At 36.5% G+C, this 12,316-nt stretch overlaps 1 long non-coding RNA gene across 1 annotated transcript; it reads right to left on the bottom strand.

The window, feature by feature from the left end:
• Positions 1-818: 818 nt before the first annotated feature.
• On the bottom strand, positions 819-3,756 carry LOC309513700. The gene is made up of 3 exons (XR_014211517.1): positions 3,441-3,756; positions 3,040-3,112; positions 819-2,770 (listed from the first exon to the last, which is right to left on the bottom strand). It is a non-coding gene; the product is annotated as an uncharacterized lncRNA (long non-coding RNA).
• Positions 3,757-12,316: the final 8,560 nt, after the last annotated feature.

Genomic DNA, 12,316 nt, shown 5'->3' with positions numbered 1-12,316 from the left:
AAAAATTTGGTATTTCCTTCAAGAAATGCAAATAGTAGCTGTTATTGCTGCAATAAATGTATCCCACAAAGTCATTTCACAAGGTCCAGCATCAAGGTTCAGTGTAAACTCTAAAATGATGGTGCTATAAGAAGTACAGCAGGTGGGATTTTGCAACAACACAGAATTAAAAGAATGTCTCAGTCCTACAGAAGTGGTTCTGATCACTAAAGGTAAAGCTGTTGTGTCTTGGGCATGCAGGAAACATTCACTCTCTCTCTTCCAATCCCTCTCTCCACAGAATGCACACTCTACATCATTGGCCTTGATTGCCTTTGATAAAAAAAAATACTTGCTGCCTGATGCTTTCAACACATCCTTTCTATGTCCTTGTCCCAAACTATTTTTTTTTATGTCAACAGGGTCTAAACTAAAGGTGTGTTTATTTGAATAAGCACCAATAGGTTCAAATAGATGTGGACAGTATCTATACTGATTGCATCATCCTCATCTTACATAAACCAGTTTTAACCAGTGTTAAACCAGTGTTTCGTTAAACACACCACTCTGGCATGATCTTAATAAGTCATCAACAAATATTTTATTTTATATAAAATTAGAAGAACTTTTCCAGTACACTGTAAAAAAAAGTTCACCTATTTCAACTTAAAAACTTAAGTTCAGTCGCTGCCAAAAAATGTTCAAGTTAAAGTAATTTCAACTTAAATTATAATAAACTAAAAAAAAAAAATTTACATATATATATATATATATATATATGCATATACAATACATACATACATACATACATATATATAATTAAATAGTTGAATCTTGTATAACTAATAAAAAAGTTGAACTTAATTTATTTTGATGAGTTAAAGTAATGTAAAAACATATGTTGCCAATGCCATGACAACACTACATTGACAATTAATGACTGCGCTAATGCCAGTGACAAGTGATATCCTACTTGTTCATGAAATATACATGCTAAATAAGTTAAATATAGCATGTGCTATGACAAACGTGGATTTTAACAGAAATGGATAAGATTAATTTGTTCCAGGGCTCAAGTAGCTGTGTTACTGTTGCGTTAATTTTTTTGTTTTGTTGAGCCAACATATTATTTTTTAAAGGTTAATTCTGTATTAGTATTAACATTTTAACTTTTGTTGTCACTTTCCAAATGTCACTGTTCAAAGTTTAACATTTCCAATCAAAATGTAATCTAATCAATAGGCCTATATACTGTATTTAAATCAAATATATTTGTACACTTTCTGTAATACTTCATAGAGTAGCTAAATCATTGATTAGTTTGCTTTATGCAAAGTAAATAAAGCACATCAAATTAGATTGATGTAAATTGATTGATGTCAAAATAGACTGATGAATTCACCCTGACATCACATTGCAAAAAAAATTACATTTTTTATTTTTATTATTCCCATTTATGGACAGTATGTTTTATTGCATGAGGCTGATTTTGAGTATAGACAGCATTCAGGTTCACTCACAGAAACCCTTCCTCATAGATTCTGCTCAATTATCGTTCAGCTCATCTATCTTTGCCCTTTCACCCATTTATTTCTCGTCTATAACAAGGCCTAAAACCTACAACAACATTGAACTTTTAGCCTTGGCCAACAGCAACTCTGAACGGTCAATACTCCTCCACTCGCTCTGACTAATCTAATAGTGTTATTTTTCTGTAGTGGAAAGTGCTGCGGGGTCATTAGACTTGTGAGATGGGGAAAAAGCCAACAATCCAGCAAATAGCTGCAGGAACTCTTGCCCTCCGTGGCATCTCGACAGCTGTCCACCACTTTAAATGGACGGACCGCAGAATAATGTTAGCCATAGGCAGGGTGTTAGAGAAAGAGTGCAAGGAAAGAAACAGGAGGGAGGACTGGAGGAACAGACGATGAAAGAGTGTGAGCAAGAGAGAGAGCAAGGGAGAGAGAGGAATGGTGGAGGCAGATAAGAGACACTGAGGAGACAGAAGGGAGGGTGAACAGGGGCGATAAAGGGGTGGAAGAACCAGGGCATTGGACAAACACCAATCGTATGTCTCACTACATGCAGGCTCAAATAAGATTCGGTCATTTCTTATAGTTACACATTAGAAGAAAAGCTATAGTGACAGTGCTCAGAACAGCTCACTGATATACTTTTAGATTGGATTTTTTAAAATGTTATGTATGAATTTCTTTCTACTGCTGAACACAAAAGAAGATATTCTGAAGAATGTTGGTAACCAGACAGTTGATGGACCCCATTGACTTCCATATAGTATATATTTTTATCCTATTATTAAAGTCAATAGGGTAGATCAACTGTCTGGTTACCGACAGTCTTCAAATATCTTCTTTTGTGTTCAGCAGAAGAAAGAGACTCATACAGGTTCGGAACAACTTGAGGGTGGGCAAATGATGACAAAATGTTCATTGTTGGGTGAATTATCCCTTAAATACTGAATATTCTTCAAAATGCAATGAATATGAATTGGTTTACGTCTAAAAAGGAATTATTTCTAATCAATCAAATTTGAAAAGAATCTAATTCCAAACCCAATTTTTCTTCTGTTTCGTTAGGCTCCAAAAAAAAACACAAAAAGCACCAGAAAAGTAGTCTATAATCCACTATATTTCAAGCCTTCTGAACTCACATTGCTTTGTCTGAGAAAGAGGCATACAATGTCGGATTTAGGCCTAAAGTCTTCTTCCTCATTGGTCCCGAAACTCATTTGTGCTTGAGTTCAATTCAAAACAATCCAATGCATTACGATCTGTCAAGGGAAATGTGAGAACTAATGATGTTTGACATCACTTTGACAATCATACTAGCTTTTTGTGTCCTTTTTTGGAGCTCACTTTTATTATGGAAAAAAAGCAGTTCAGACATTATGCAAAACATCCAATTGTGTGGTCCATGAAAGCAAGACAGGTTTGGAACAACATGAGGGGGAGAAAATAATCAATACTATTCGTTTAACACAATGGGATAAGCATCATCACAGCTTGAACCCTTCTAATAAAGCAGAGATGCTGAACACACCTGACTGAATCACAATGACAGGCTCAAAACAGCAAGTTTCCTCTGAGCGCTTCTCTCAGAATTCCTCTCATCTCTGTACACACAAAAAAAGCAGCATTGTTCATTTTTACTGGCAAGCTAGCTTCTGAAATATTTTACTTCACATTCCAGCAACAACCAACCGAGTGTCCGAGTTAAATTATAAGGAAAGACAAAATAAAGCTCCAAATAAAAGACTGAATATTTGAGCCTGACCTGACAGGTTGATGACATGCAGCACAACAGTTCATTCACATAACATATAGTATAACACATAGCTCGTTTAAATTCAATTGCTCCAGCGTGGTGTTAAGGATAAGACAAGCAACTTTAACATCATTGCAGAAAATATGCATAAAGCATCATAAAGTGATGTGGCTTACCGTCAGGTATGTGGAATCTCACTCAGATGATGCTGGGACAGGTGTAAGTGTTCGAGGCAAGGTTGGTTGATGTACCTAATGGCTGTTGTGCGAAATAGTGCTAAAATAGCGAAATTGTAAGGTTTGAGGAAAACAAATGAACGGATGCCCAGGTTTGTTAGTGAACTGCAGTGTTAATAAACCAAATATGTTTGAGCTCTGTGCACTCAGAGATGATGCCAATGAGGAGTGAATGCGGAGCGTTTCCTCTTTCAAAGAATCAAGCCGAGGCTACAGTACAGAATGCCCGAGTCACGTGATCGTCACTCCTCACTCTCTCACCGCGCGCGGGCAACACAATGAACACATTTTCCTTTCTGCTGAAGATTTTCATATATGCTCTGGGGATGTTTTATTGATTCTTTTTATTAAAAAAATAATTACCTGAGATATTTGTACAGTTGAAATGTATTTGTCAGATTGCATTTCGATTTTTTTTTTTTTATTATTAAAAAGCATACAGATTATTAAAAAATAATTATAAACTTGGAGAGCAGTCACAGCAGAAAATATGTAGTCCCTACATATGGGTCAGTTAGGAGACTTTTTTCTATCTTTAATAGATTAAAAATGCTGTTCATAAAATGTTCATATTTAATATAGACTATGTATATTGTTTGTGGGGCTAAAAGTCTAAATGGTCTTGGTGGTCTAAATGACTGGAGATTGTAAAAAAGAAAAGAATCACACACAAAAAAAAGCAATTTTGTTTTTAAATATGCAGTCATTGTGGCCAACATGCAGGAAGCCATTTTTGCTGTTATTTGAGAGGAAAACTATAAATTACCCCTTTAGACCTCCAAAATTCTGTCACTGTCAGGGTTAAATTAAGTTTAAAAAATATATATATATAGAGAGAGAGAGAGAGAGAGAGAGAGAGAGAGAGAGAGAGAGAGAGAGAGAGAGAGAGAGAGAGAGAGAGAGAGAGAGAGAGAGAGAGAGAGAGAGAGAATTTTTATTAACTAACATGCTTTGTAAAAATCAAGCAGATTAAAAATATTTGAAAACTTTTTTTTGAAAATAATCATTAATGATTAAGTTACATTTACATTCTGTATTCAAGGTACAGTATTTGAGTAAATTTATAATAAAGGAAAGTATTTTGAGTAGTTTTTTCTTGACACCATTTGACATTTTTGGTGAAAGTCATTAAATCAAGATTTATGTTGAAAATAGTAGCCTACACACTTTTGATTTTAATGTATGAAACCAACATGAATGCAAAGATATAAAGATTTTCAAGTGTGTGGACAAGTATAGGCTTATAATGTTCTCATCTAATAAAATACAATATCTGGATTTTTTTGTTCCTGAAACCTTTCAAAGGAAATTACACAAATCCCATATGCTAGAAATAACTATAGCTCACAGTTCTCTCATTACAATGTGAATATTTTCAAACAAGAACCATTTATAGTTCACTCTCATAGTCACTAACACATTTTTACCATGACCCATGAGGAAACAACTCACTCTGATGTATAATTATGTTCTCACCAACTACTTGTGGTCCATCGAGCAACAGCTAAGAGGCTGTTAACTACCGCACACAGAAACCCATTATTAATGGCATTGCAGTTGTCATCTCTGCCTGAACCGTCAGTCGCTGCATGTACAACACACTTTTTCCATAGAATTTGGAGACCCTGTGTGCAAAAGAATTTGCTGCTGACTGTTTCTTTGTCTGTTAAATACATGCAAAAGAGCCTCCGGCAATGAAATCTCTTCTCATGTTGTGGCACCAATTAACAAGCTTTACTGCCAGCTTAATTGAAGCATAATTACTAGGTTTGTTCAGTTCAGGGTAAATTTAAAACCAACACATGAGAAAAATGAACAAAGGTAATGCATGCCACAATTAACATTTGTAATACTTTAATGTGTGCACCATTGTCCAGTTGTGCAGCCGGCTTTGGAAAAATAGCACCCCGGTTTCTGTTTTGCCTCATTTGCATTTGTTAGTTTTCAAGCATGTGTATTTTTAGTGTTTGCTTACATTTATATAGGTGTGTTGAGGATCCGACAAAGAACTGAAAGCGTCCCTGAAACTGACCATCCATCCGAACAACTGGCAATAATAAATACTGTTCTTTCACAATCTGTGAGTTTTTGTATCTCTTTGGCAGTCTGCCATACCTCCTCTGTGCTCCCACACACACAGGTAATTTTGGAGCTTTGTGTGGGCAGCCTGCATGGTCCAGATTTCTAATCATAGTAAGATCCAGATCAATAGGTGCCTGTAAGATGGAGTTGAGAGCAGCTGGAAACAAAGCTGTGGAGAGGAGACTAGAGAAATAAATAGAAGAATATGTGGGAAAATTCAATCGTTCAAGAGCTTAAATGATTGCTTATGCAAGTTGAGGAGTGAAGCTCTCAAAATGATCAATTTAGTCCCATATGTCAACAGTCAGTCACAACTCTGCAATGTGTATTATTATATATAATAATATATAATTCTAGTACACACAAGACTGAAGCTTGTCACTGATTGCCATTTCTTGCCATTTCTTTGTAATTATTTGTGAAATTTACTAGTGTAACCGGTCCTACTTGACACGCTCAGAGCGGAACTCAAACCGGGGTCTCCAATGTGTGGGGCTGGCCCGCCTCTTGAGATCAGGGGAGTGAGGTTTACACGGACAACTCTCATTGGCTTACATCTGTTACACTCACCCCCCTAAACCTCACTCCCACCCGGGTCACGGCACCAAATGTAACCGGTCCTAATCGACCCGCTCCGATCAGGACTTATTCTGGCGTCTCCAGCGTGGGACCCGGGCACGCAAACAAGGAAGTTAAAGACCGTAGCCTCTAGCATCAGTCGCTAGCGCGCCTCTTGATGCCATGGGAGTTGTAAATGTTGGAGCACTGCCCACAAGGCTATGGCTCAGACCATTCAAATGACCTTGTAATTGATCTTGATATTATCTTTTAATTGATGCTCACTCTGGTTGCATCCAAAATTGCATTCTCTCTTGAGTAGGCACTTATTTTGAATGAGTACTTACTTAGCGAGTGCTAAAAAAAGTATGTTCTATATAGTATGAATCTGTATAGTATGAATATAATCTGGATGTACATTCGCCATGTTGTCATTATCATGTGACCTACCAGCGTCAGTTGTATCACTTCACTGCCATTCATAAATCCTCTCCCGTGGCCTCATGGGATAGTAAAGTATCCATCGAATGCACATTACTGCAAATTCTTTTGTCAAATACTGTTATTTTGTCACCCAACTATACAGTAGGGAAGTACAGTATGCGATTTCAGACAGCCAATGAAACCCTTCTGCAGTGTACTCTTTACTGCCAATCCTTCAGTAAATTCTGGATATATTTTGCCCTTAGATATTTGTGCATCCTTTTACTGTAGCAGAAGGCAGTGAGGACTGGAATGATAGGACACATGGGGATGCCAGTGTGGTTTCACCTTGGATTCAGCCTGACTGATTTCCCACCTCACTTTAAATAGCAAGTGAACGACTCCCTTGAAGCGCTAGTATGGGCCTTATCTCCAGCAGATTCAATCAGCATTCATTTTTGCCTTACAAAACGTAAGAGAGAGAAAATCAGAAATGATTGATTAATGCTGCAAACAGGATGTGGATAACTAGATTAATGTTTCCTTCCTCAAGTATCTGTGATTGATGTTGCATAGTCTATAGTATTTTCATTTATCATTTATTGTCTGATTGCTTTTAAAAGTTATAATACACATCTCCTTATACAAACCATTTAATTTAACACCTCATTCATATCTGTAGCACAAATAGTGCAAGTGTTGAAAACTTTGATTGATTCAATGCATGGACAATTATACTTACTCTAGTCTATTCCTTGTCTGTACACAAACATGTGCAAATGCAACATGTGATGGGAACTGTGTTGCAATACAAATTATTTCATTTGACACTCTGTAAAGCTGCCATTACTTTCTCATTTTATTTCATACAACCTGGAGGGTGGTTAAATTGTCCACAGGCAATGGAGAGCACACACTCTAGTGACCCAGAATGCACTGCAAGAACATAAGAGCCCACTTTAGTTTCAAAATGAGATAATTGGGCCAATGAGAAAAGCTCCAGTAGAGGAAATGACTTTTAGTCCCAGAGCATGGTCACATCAGAGTGCAAAAATCAGGGGGAGGCACTAGTCATTGTGACCTGAATCTACAAAAAGCCTGCTTGTTAGTGGAGGCGCTGTTACTAAACACAGACAGAGAATGAGGCACATGATGATGTCTCTGAGTCACAGTAGGATGTTTTTTAACTGTTTTGAGTTTCATTGAGATTTTTTGTAAGGAATAAATATTTTGGAAAAAAATATAAGATAATTTAAACAATAAATACATTAAATGCATAAATTAAATTTTAAAACAATTCTTGCAAAATGTGTTTACACAGATTTGTTTAGAGAATAAATGCAATCCAATAACTGTCTTCAACTAGCCTAGATATATGCAATATTGTCATATGAACAACCAGTCTGTACAGCGATTTAAATCAGGTCTCAAAGATTCAAAGATTCAAAGAATCAAACATCAAGATTCATGTTTTGAATTCACTAAAATAACTGGCTTATAATATAGTTCTGCATATGCTTTTTTTTTTTTTTTTTTTTATTCAAGTTATAAAGTCCGAATTGTGAGGGACAAAAACTCGCAATTGTGATGAAAAAATTAAAGATAAGTGAGATAAAAAGTCGCAATTTGTTAAATTAAATATCTGTTTTGGAAACAAGTTTAGCTTGGCTTAGTTTAGCTATAGGGATGTTTTTGATTCAGCTCTGTTTTTTTTTTAAGAGTCCTTCATTCGGGAACTGGACTACACCTATCTGTAGATTCAAAAGTAGTGCAGGAGTGATAGGGATTTTTAGCAACTCTTTCTGGAGTGTGTGGTGACAAGTGATTTTGAGTGAGTCACTAGGCCTGACCCAAATGAAAACCTTCACGATCTTCCTCCAGGTCCACACTTTTGTGACGTAATGCCGCTTGGTGGCCATTGTAAGTCCACAAGACTGATGGCCGTCTTTATGAGGGAGTCATTGAATCATTCACTGAACTGATTTTGCTCTAAAACATTGAATCATTCCGAGAATGAAACAACCACCATATTGCAATCGTAACAAATTGGGTTTAATTGAAACTATTAAAATACGACAGTAATCATCTATGACTATAACATATGAATTATTTCCCTTGAAATTGAAATTCTAAACCAGAACTCTGATATTTAAATTCAGAACCATGCTGTAGGTAAAGTGCCAATCTTTCTAAGCTTCTGTTTATACAGTCGCTCCACTTATCAGGTATTATCTGCACGATAATTACAATTTTGAATCACTAAGCTAATTTAAATTTGATCAATATTTATTAAATGCCCTGTCATCTTTGTAGGGTATAGGCTGTTAGCCTATGTGCTCATTTGACAAGGGAATTGTCTTATGTTTTTTTGTGACTATGATAAGAGAAAGGCAAATACATTATGGTTTCCAGGCTGATTGCATCTTTTCATGGTAGAGTTTCTCCGAAACAGAAAACTGTATATAGATTGTTGACTTCCTGTGAAACAAATTATGCAATATAGCTGTCGTAGACGGTTCCTCACAATTGTCTGGCAAACTAGAAAGATTGACTGTCATTAGGCTGATCACCAGAATGACAGTACAGACTCTGACTGCATTGGGAGAGAGAGAGAGAAAGAGAGGGATGGAGGGAATATTATGAAGGAAGTGAGGGGCACAGAATGCCATGAGAAAGAAGCAGGCCAAACGGGAAAGACAGAAAACAGATTAATTATTCATCAGTACTCCAAACCTGGTGCAGTCCCTGTGGGGGTTGTATATGGAAATGTTGTGGCACGCTGTCATATGTTTCCCTTCAGCCTGAATTCCCCATCATTCTCAACTCTTGACCCAAAGAGTCCTGAGACTTGTAGTATTTGAGCTCTCAAACGCTACTCCAAAGGACCACTTCATCCATGCAAAGTGAAGCTACAGTCTCTTCAATTTCTGTTCTTCCACTTCAGGAAATTAATCCTTGGCTTAAATGTACCCAAATATTATGATACAGAGAAGTAATATGTGGGATCAGCTTCTAGCTACTCCAAAGGCTTAGCTGGAAATGAATTGACCACCGCATTTATTTAAATCTCAGATAAAACCAGAGAACAGAAGGAACGCTTTCATTTTTGTCATCTTGTAAAGATGATAATGCTGAAACTAATTGTGGCCGTGAATAGAATGTAATATTAAAAGTAAAAGCTTTCTGACTTCAACATACTGCTTTACTTTGATAATTATGAAAGTACTAAACTTGCAGCAGTCTACTTAAAGCATGAAGCTGTTTTATTCATCCTTTGAACAAATTTTCTGATTTAGTTCAGTTTATAAATACTTAAAGATTTGTTGCACTGTAATAGTATCTGCTTGTAATTCAACTTAAACACTTAAGTTTAGGTGTACTTAGATTTTTTATATAATCAAATTGGCTGTATCATTAAAATTATCTTGCCTAGTTGAATCAGTTGAAATTGTTGAAAAGTCTAAACTATTTGTCATAAAACAATGACACAAACAGGTAAAGTGAAAGATGGTTTATTTAAAGCACTTAGGAACAGACACGGCAGGTGAGTAGATGAATTGAAGAACGATTTAGATAATGAATGAAGATTCTGGAATTGACTGAGTCTCTTATCTGGTGCAGGTTTGGTGATGTCGAGATGGGAAGAAGATGGACGACAGGCAGAAGACTGAAGGATCAGAGTGGCTGAAGGATATCTCATGGACACCAGGTGAGTATAGCCTACACGATGCAGGAAAGTCTGCTGGAGCGTTCCTGAAGGTCATGTCAAGGTAATCACAACAAGACCAGACAGTGAACTGAGGGAACTGGGGTGTCTTTATGGTGCTGGTGATGAGAGAGCAGATTGCAGACAGGACGCGATGACAGGTGAAGGTGATTAATACTCAGGAGACATGGAACGAGTGGGCGGAGGTCTGGTGCTGTCGATGGTGTTTCCGTGACACTATTTAAATTATTTTGATGAGTTAAAGTAACGGAAAAACATATGTTGCCATGATCATGTAGTTTTTACAGTAACAGAACTATTTAATTAATAGATTACAGGAAGACATTGTTCCACTATTTCTTTGTTTGAAATATATATATAATTATAATAAAAATCATATTTTATTTTTTTGCATTTGTTCAAATTTGTTTGTTTGATGATAAGTAACTGGAAATGTTTAAAAGTTATAGATTGTTTGGATAAAACACCACATCTTGTTAACAGCTTTCTCGTAATGTTAACCTGGTATCCAATTCGTTTCCATGGAGACGAGAGTGTGATAAACAGTCTGTCCTCTTGATTCATCTGTCCATTTGTCAATCCTGCTGTCATTCAACATGTAAAAACACTCAAGCCTTTCCACCTTTTTATGATATTTTAAATCAGCCCATATTGATAGTTCTTGCAATCTGTTAATAATGATTCAAGAGTGACAAAGACTTCTTATTGCGTTTTTATCTATTTTTCCTTATTGCACAAAGACCTGCACACATGCATATCTTGCCCTCCCCTTAAAACTCTACGGTTCAATAGATCAGATTTTATCGATCAGAAGGGTAACGGCCCAGAGAAAGCAGCTCTCTCCCACACTTTCAGACTGCTTGTGAGTGTGTAAAATTTATCTCTACGCTTTATTCCCCTGGAGGAGTGAAATTTTATTTTTTATCTCCATCAAAGTGCTGCCCACTTCAGACACTTCACAAATACTGATGTCTCTTTCCACAGGGCTCTAAACTAGCTTGAACCAGGCAGCCCCCACAACTTCAAAATCCTCTCAAATGATTAATCAGCAGGTATATCTTATAGCCAACATTACGTAAAAATCGAAGAAGCTAATGCAAGATCAAAAACTCAGAATATGCTAATAGAATTACATAAGGGAGATGAAATGTGATAAAAGAGACCCATGCAGGGAAAAGAAATGAACTGAGTGCTCTAAGGAAGTTTTGAAGTTGTTAGTGGTTCTGATGTCCACTAGAGAAGAGTTGATGTTATAATGAGAATTTGTCTTGCACTGTACACATATTAGGCTATCCAAAACCTACAGTGAGCTGCATAACATTTTATGGCATCTTATGATTCCAAGGCAGCATAATTTTCACGTCCCAGAATGCTCTGCAAAAAGCTCTTTAAGAAAATTATAGCTGAACTATTTTAAACAGTATTTATATTTGTTATTATGTATTTTATGATTGCTGGATTATTGCAAATATAAACATGCTAAAGCCAAACTTTAAATGCATCAAGTGTGAGTAAATCACAGTTTCTTCAAAATTATCTTTTGAGGTTCAATTTCCATTTTCTGTCAATGGTTCTTTCATGTGTATTCTTCCATAGACGCAGAAAGATGGCGTACTGTTGGTGCTTTCAAGTCCTCCTGGGAAGTTCATATTTACGAGTTGGAAAGTCGTGTTTACGACATCAGGTAACCTATACGTCAAGTCACTTTCGCCGGAGCAAGATGGCAGTGAACCTTCTCTTAAAGGTATAGCAGAGGATGTTTTACTTCCTGGTGGGTAGTCTAAACTATTGGTCCTCCTAATTGTCAATCATTCTGGTGAATCAATCAAACTTTTCAAAAAGTGGAGAGGGTGGGTCTTATCTAAAATTTGGAAAGATCCTCCGCTATACCTTTAATTAACTAGCTACACAAAAAAACAGCAAGGTTTTCAAACTCTACTTCTAGAAAATGAAGAACAAAGAAAGTGCATCAGGTGTGTTTTGCTTTTTTATGTTGTGCATTTATGTGGTGAAGCCACTGTAGTAT

Source organism: Leuciscus leuciscus (genome assembly GCF_965113295.1).
Source record: "Leuciscus leuciscus genome assembly, chromosome: 14".
NCBI classification, from domain to species: Eukaryota; Metazoa; Chordata; class Actinopteri; order Cypriniformes; family Leuciscidae; genus Leuciscus; species Leuciscus leuciscus.
Note: the sequence above shows the minus strand (reverse complement) of the source record. Positions and strands in the feature narration are given on the sequence as shown.